The sequence below is a fragment of the Alexandromys fortis genome, unplaced genomic scaffold, assembly GCF_014885135.2.
Source record: "Alexandromys fortis isolate MF-2015 unplaced genomic scaffold, M_Fortis_MF-2015_v1.1 scaffold_82, whole genome shotgun sequence".
NCBI lineage: Eukaryota > Metazoa > Chordata > Mammalia > Rodentia > Cricetidae > Alexandromys > Alexandromys fortis.
The window spans coordinates 8,426,869-8,434,774 of NW_026067963.1; the positions used below are offsets into that span (position 1 = coordinate 8,426,869).

Here is a 7,906-nt window from a genome sequence, read left to right on the forward strand (position 1 = left end):
ATGGCCACAGATGAAATTTCCCCACTGGCTAATGTGTTGAGCACTCAGTTCTCAACCAGGACTGATAATTAGAGATGTTCTGAAAACTCTTTTAAAAAATACCTTTTCAACCAAGTATGGTGGTACATGCCTCTAATCCCTGCTCTTGGAGGGCACAGCAGATGGATCTCTGTGAGTTCAAAGCTAGCCAGGGTTTCATAGGAAGACCCTATAAAGTAAAACTCTAAAGCTTTTTTTTTTTTTTCATTAACAATTTCATACATGTACGAAGTGGATTCTGGTTACTGCACCCACCCTAACCTTCCTCCCACACTTTTAGCACCCCCACCCATCCCACCCCCACCCCATTCAAGTCAGCTTCTGGAATCTTTTGGAGGACAAGCTGTTTCCTTTCTGACACTGCATGAAGACTGTCCTCTGCTATGCTCTCCCATAAGCCTAATGTTTTGTTTTATGCATTTTCAAATATTTTCTTCCCTGTTTTCATACTGTTCTCAACTTTTGTGGACACTGCTTTTCTCAGTTAGTAATATTCGATATACCTTCCTTTCTTTTTTTAATATCCCAGAAGTTTATTTGATGTTGGCTTGAATACATTTTATATAGGAAGGTTGGGACTGTTTGTGTTGGGTGCCCCTGGTAAATCTCATGGAGGTACTGAATCCAGAGACATCAGAAATGGAAACCGAAAGCCCAATTTTAGGGCTGCTCTTTAACATTTGCCTCTGGTCAAATCAAGCCACTCCCTTAAAAAATGCTTGAGGTGTTAGCGCTTCTTTGTGGCTGACACAAGGAGGGTGGTTAGATTCTGGTTTGTTGAACACTTGAATACTTGAAAATAAAAATATTCAGATTCGAAGTTTTCAATACTGGAAAACTTTCAAGTCTAGGATTTCCAGCCAGGAAGGGCAGCTTCGTATTCCTTAAATCACTGTTTCCCACAAGGCTAATCTTCAGCTTTGGCTTTCATTTCTTCTGCGTCATCATCTCCATCCACCTCTGCATTTCCTCTCTCAAGCCGTTCCAGCTGCCTTGCAAGCTCAGTCTCATCTGTGTCTGTGTCCACTTTGGGCTCCATCTGAACACACCCCTCTTCTCCTCAATCTTTTCTTTGATGACTGCCATAGCTGAATTGAGAACAGAGAGGCCTTCTGTTCTCTCTAGGTCATTGACATCACATACCTGGGTGGAAGGGAGCTCTTAGGTTAATCTTGATAGGCATGGTTTCTGTAGAACAATTCAAACTTGCCTTCAGGACTTCTTTTACAGCGTCAATTCCTTCATAATCATAGCAAGCTTCTTCAGTATCTGATCGAAGTTTGACAGCTTGTGGGGTCAAATGCCTCATGCTATTGCTAATGAGTACTTCCTGTTCATTTTCGTTCAGATCTAAACTATCCAAGACAGGTCTGAGACTGCATGCTTAAAGGCCTCTTAAGCACCATAGCCAGGCTTCTTGTATTTGTCATCAAGGACCCAGGCAGTCCTCTGGAACAGGCTTTCCAGCTGCTTGTCTTGGTATATTCTAATACCTCAGCAACATGGCAAAGAACGCTACAGACAGTTTTGAATTTTGTAAATTTGTCTTCATATTTGATTGCTTCCTCTGGAGAAAATCTTCTTTTTGACAAATCAATATATCCTTTTTCTGTGTCCACTCTAATGACAACTACACATTCATTCCTGCCAATGTGGATCAGTTTGTTTATAGAGCCGATCCGTCTCCTGGATAATTCGCTAAGAAGAATCATGCCTTCAATGTTATTGTATTCCAACAAGCTGACATAAGCCCCCATGTCAGCAATGGATCTTACATTCACCATCACTACATCTTCCACTTCAGGGAATCTGTGTTGATAAAATCTACAACTTAGACCCAGCATTCTGAGGTGTAGAATGTGTGAATCCCAAACTAGGGTCCCGCAGCATGCTCCTTAATGGCAAGGAAGATGATGTGGGAGTGTCATATATCAATCTGTTGATTTCATTGGTTAAGCAATAAAGAAACTCCTTAGCCCTGATAGGTTAAAACATAGGTGGGAGGAGTAAACAGAATAGGATGCTGGGAGGAAGATGAAGTGAGCTCTGCTCTGGAGCAGAGATGCCATGCTCAGCTATCCCGGGTAGACGCGATAGCTCTGCGCTCAGAGACACACACTATGAAGCTCTGATCCAGGATGGATGTAGGCTAGAATCTCCCCGGTAAGCGCACCTTGGGGTGCTTACACACATTATTAGAAATGGGCTAGTCCAGGTGTGAGAGTTAGCCGAGAAGAGGCTAGATAGAAATGGGCCAAGCAGTGTTTAAATGAATACAGTTTGTGTGTTGTTATTTCAGGCATAAGCTAGCCAGGCGGCCGGGGTGTTGGGGACACAGCCCCGCCGCACTTATTACTACAGGAAGAGATTTGGTAGAGCAGCACTGGACACAGAGCCTCCTCAGTGTGCGCTTCACTCAACCCAGAGTGCGTGAGGATCCACCTCTCACGATATCACTCTACCTCCCTTTCAAGCATATTGAATTGCTTAATTATTTTTAATGACTGCATATAATTTAAGATGATAAAGCAGTTTACTAAGTGGCTGTTTATCAGTAAGAAACCACTTAGACACCAGCAGTTGCTGGGGAAGCAAGATGTGAGGTAACAAGCCATGAATGAGCCTTGTGGTAAAACATAGCATAGAAATGAGTTAATTTAAGTTGTAAGAGCTAGTTAATAACAAGCCTGAACCATAGGCCAAACAATTTTTCATTAATATTAAGCCTCAGAGTAGTTATTCAGGAACTGGTGGGAGGGAGAGAAACCTCCAATTACAGACTTTTCTAGTACTATCCATTTGCCTGCAAATTTCATGATGTCATTGCTTTTAACAGCTGGGTAATATTCCTTGTGTAAACGTACCATATTTTTTTTTGATCCATTATTCAGTTGAGGGACATCTAGGTTGTTTCCAGTTTCTGGTTATTACAAATAAAGCTGCTATGACTATAGTTGAGCAAGTGTCCTTGTGATAGGATGGAGTGTCCTTTATGTATATGCTCAGAGTGTATAGCTGGGTCTTGAGGTAGATGGATTCCCAAATTTCTGTGAAACCACCATACTGATTTCCAAAGTGACTGCACAAATTTGCACTCCCACCATCAGTGGAGGAGTGTTTCCCTTGCTTCACATCCTTGCCAGCATGAGCTATCACTTGTGTTTTTGATCTTTGCCATTTTGATCAAGATGAAATCTCTAAGTAGTTTTGATTTGCATTTCCCTGATGGCTAAGAATATTGAACATTTCTCTAAGTGTTTCTCATCTATTTGAGAGTCCTCTGTTGAGAATTCTCTGTTTAGATATGTATCCCATTTTTAATTGGATTATTTGGTTTGTTGATGTCTAATTTCTTGAGTTATTTATATATTTTGGAAATTACCCTTCTGTCAGATGTGGAGTTGGTGAACATTTTCTTCAATTCTATGAGCTTCTATTTTGTCTTACTAGCAGTGCCCTTTGCCTTACGAACTTTTCAGCTTCATGAGGTCCAGTTTATTAATTGTTAATCTAACACTAATGTCTGCAATATTGGTGTTTTGTTCAGGAAGTTACTTTCAGGGACAATATGTTCAAGGCTATTCCCCACTTCCTCTTCTATCAGGCTCAGTATATTTTTTTATGTTGAGGTCTTTGATCCACTTGAACTTGAGTTTTTTGCAGGGTGATATATATGGCTCTATTTGCAGTCTTCTATATAGTGACATCCAGTTAGACCAGCAGCACTGGTTAAAGATACTTTTCTTCTTCCATTGCTGGATCCTCCTAAGCTAGAGGATCTACAAGTTGTGAGCCACATGACATGGGTGCTGAGAACTGAACAATGTGGTCTTACAGAAGAGTAACAGATGCTCTTAGCCATTGAGCCATCTCTCCAGCTCCTGCTCCTCGTTTTTTTTCTTTAAAAAAAAATCAAAGATTTATTGTGTGTGTGTGCACATGTGCACACACAGGTACTCACAGAGTTAAGTGGAGTTGTAGTTACTAATAATTGTGAGCTGCCTGGTGTGGGTGTTTGGAACTAAACACAGGTCCTCTGGAAGAGCAGCAAGAGCTCTTAACTGTTCCTCCAGACTCCTTTGAAAATCGCATTTCTTCTTTCATAATTTCATACGTGTGTGTAATGTTCACTCATTACTCTCTTTCCCCTCCTTAGGCTCCCAGCAAACCCCCCTTTCTTCCTGAGAAATCCTTTCCTGCTTTCATGTCTCCATTTATGTGTATGTGTCCCACTACACTTAGTTAGGGTTGCTGATATGAACGGGTGTGTATGTGTGTGTTAATTATTTGAGTAAGAAGAGCTTATTCACTTCTCGTTTCCAAGGGCAACTTACTGGCTATATTACTGAGGAATCTAACTCCCTCTTCAGCAACCATTCGCTGCCCATAGCTCCTCATGGAGGAATGAGACTCTTGAGGCCTCTTCCCCATCCACGATGGAATTTTGATGGGGTTAGTCTTGTCCAGCAGCCACAGTTGCTGTGAGTTCCTGGGTACAAAAGCCATGGCATGTCTACAATACTACATTACACAGCACCCTTTCCCATCCTCCAGCTTTCTACATGTTTTTCTTCTTCCTCCTGAGATGCTCCCTGAGCTACAGGGGATGATATAAATGTCCAATTTAGGGTTGAGCATTCTCAACACTCCGGCCAGATATGAGCTGGGTTAACTGTTGCCCATTGTAAACAGAAGCTTCCTCTGATCAAGGTTAAAAGCAGCAGTAATGTAGCAGCATGAACAAGTATTTAGAAGGCAGTTTTAGCACTATTTTGTTTTTAAAGAAGAGTTGTAATCCCCTCACCCCCGCTCTGCTATGATTTTCCTAGCCACGGACTTTTGACCAGGTTTACTGTACCAGCTATGAATTCTACCTGTAGAGTGAGTATAAAACGCTATTTTTAAAAAAGTAATTGGCTGCCGGGCAGTGGTGGTGCACACCTTTAATCCTAGCACCAGGGAGGCAGAGGCTGGCAGATCTCTGTGAATTTGAGTAACCCACCCAACGCAATCGACATCTCTCCACAGCTTCTGCATTAGTTCAATTTAATTTTCAGTATAACCAACCCAAAGCCCTGGTTCAGAGGACTTCTATAATACAGAAACTCTATCAGCTTACTCACACTGTGCCTTGAATACAGAACCTTTATTTGATTAATTCGTCTACTTCTCAAGGTCATTGAGGTGCTTGATTGTCAGGGTTTGGATGGTAAGTGTCCCCCAGAGAGCTGTATATTAAAGGCTTGGTCACCAACCTGTGACACTTTTGGGAGGTGGGACCTAGTGAAGAGAAGTTAAGCCATTGGGGTGTGTCCTTGAAGGGAATATTGGGACTCTGACACCTTTCTCCCTCTCAAGTCCCAGCCCTCGAGAGATAAGCTGCCTCTGTTGACGTGTGCTCCTGCCATGATATACTGCGTTGCCACAGAAAGAGCTACATGACCGTGGATTGAAACCTCTGAAACTATGAGGCAAAACCAAGTTTTCCTCCTTAGAAGCTGATCATCTTGGGTATTTTCATCAGAGGGAGGGAAAGCCCAGCAATACCCTTGTCTTCCTATCACTTCGATTGGCATGCTCTAGCTAGCTTCCACCATGATTCCAAGATGGCTGTACCCCTGCCGAGTATTCCACAAACATAGTAAATAAAGAATCCAACAGAGGAAAGGACAGCTTATTAACATGCATTTATCTCAAGACTGCTTTCCCAAAGACTGCTCCCTGAAGAACCTCCCTCAGATCCCATTGGCTAGACTGAAGTCTTCTTGCCAATTTCTAAGTCAAAGACTGGCAAGGATCCTGGAACCACCATGATTGGTTCATGTCAGAGGATTTGTCTTTGTTCTACTTCCATCTCCATAGCTGTGAGAAAATGCCCTGACAAAATGCAACTTTGGGAAGAAAATGGTTTTATTCCGGGTGACAGTCCATTATTGCAGGGAAGTCACAGTAGCCAGAGCTTGGGCCAGCTGGTCACATCATAACCGTAGTCAAGAGCAGACTAACATACACGTCTGCTCACTTCCTTACTCGCTCAGTTATGATCAACTTTCGCTTCACTCTTATACACTCCAGAGCCCAGCTCTTAGAATAGCGCCAGCAACATTCAGACTGGGTCTTTTCATCTTAATTAACTGAAGATAATCCCCCAGAGACATGCCCATAAATTAACTCAAAGTAGACAATCTCTCACTGAGGCACCAAGTGATTTTAGATTGTGTCAAGTTGACAATTAAAACTGTCCCTCACGCCTTTGAGTTAAAGAGTCACAGTGAACTGCCCATTTCCTTCCTAAAATAAGAGAGGCCCTGCCTGTCAGAAACACGGGACTCAGCCGGGCAGTGGTGGCACACACCTTTAATCCCAGTGCTCAGGAGGCAAAGGCAGGTGGATCTCTGTTTCCAGGACAGCCAGAGCCATTACACAGAAAAACCCTGTCTCAAGAAAACACACACACACACACACACACACACACACACCAAAGAGAGAGAGAGAGAGAGAGAGAGAGAGAGAGAGAGATCCAAACAAACATGGGACACATTGCGCAGTGGGTAATCGATTGTGACTGTCACATCTTGGAACACGTTTTCTCTGCTGCCACAGCTCTCCTGTGTTTACTCTCCTCTCTGGCTACTACTCTTGCGGTAGCTCCAAGGGAACCATTCTACCTCCTCGAGATTGACTAGACACCTCCCCTCCCTCCCGGGCGGCCTGTGCTTTGCTTGTCTGCATCAGATTCTTGCTCCACCGCTCCTGCTATATCCCAGTTTCTTCAGGGCAGGCGCTGGGACTCCTCTGAGTCTGTAGCTGTAGCCTGAGAACAGTGAACACACAGCACAGGGCAGGCGTTTAGCTCGTGTCTGGTGAATAAAACCTGTTTGCTTTTGTTTTACTCCAGAGTTCCAATTCTAACTTCAAAATGGATATCAACGTACTGTTTTCTGTGTATGAATGATCTCTTTGCTGGGGTTTGGAATTAGGCTAACCTTATCCATACCAAGCAAATTGGAGAATTTCCAAGACAAAGTCTTTTCCCCTGGGGTGTCACCTACAGTGGGGGTTATTGGTTCCTTAAAAGCGTAGAGCTTAACAGGTGTTTACTCAACACATGTCATGTGTCCAGCATTCTTCCTGTTGGTATTTTTTTTTCCAAGATTGTCTCTGAGTGTGGAGTTTATGTTCAAGGCAGTATTTTTCAATCATAGGTATTGAAATCAATTTTGTGGCTCAAAACCATCATTAAAAGGAAAAGAGAAGGCAGCAAATTAAAACAAAATATATCAGAGTACATCACTCTTGGTAAGGTGCCCTAGGACCACACAGGCTCATGTGTGTGTTTGGATGATGTACTGGATCAAAACATAAAAGGTGTAAGGAGAATGGAGCGTTGAGGTTCAGCTTGGGCTCCATAGCAAGTTTCAGGTCAGTCCTGACAATAGAGCAAAACCTGGACTCCATAAAAAATAATGATAGAAGTGGGCGGTGGTGGCGCACGCCTTTAATCCCAGCAGTTGGGAGGCAGAGGCAGGCAGATCTCTGTGAGTTCGAGGACAGCCTGGTCTACAAGAGCTAGTTCCAGGGCAAGCTTCAAAACTACAGAGAAACCCTGTCTCAAAGAAACAAAAAAAAATTGATAGTAATAATAAATCCCACCACGTGTCAGACATAGAAAGATGACTGTCATGGTGTCACATAATTTTCCTCATATGTGGAATCTCAAAGTATTTATTTCATAATAGTTCAAGAAGAATATTGGTTTTCAGGGACTGAGAAAAGGGGTAAAAATTAGTCAAGTGATACAAAGTTCCAGTCAGAGCAAATAAGCTCTTGTATTCCATTCCATTGTACCATAGAATAAGTTTAGATT

At 42.7% G+C, this 7,906-nt stretch overlaps 1 pseudogene; it reads right to left on the reverse strand.

Moving 5' to 3' along the window:
* Positions 1 to 819: 819 nt before the first annotated feature.
* On the reverse strand, positions 820 to 1,883 carry LOC126508438 (eukaryotic translation initiation factor 2 subunit 1-like; annotated as a pseudogene).
* Between the last annotated feature and the right edge of the window lie 6,023 nt (positions 1,884 to 7,906).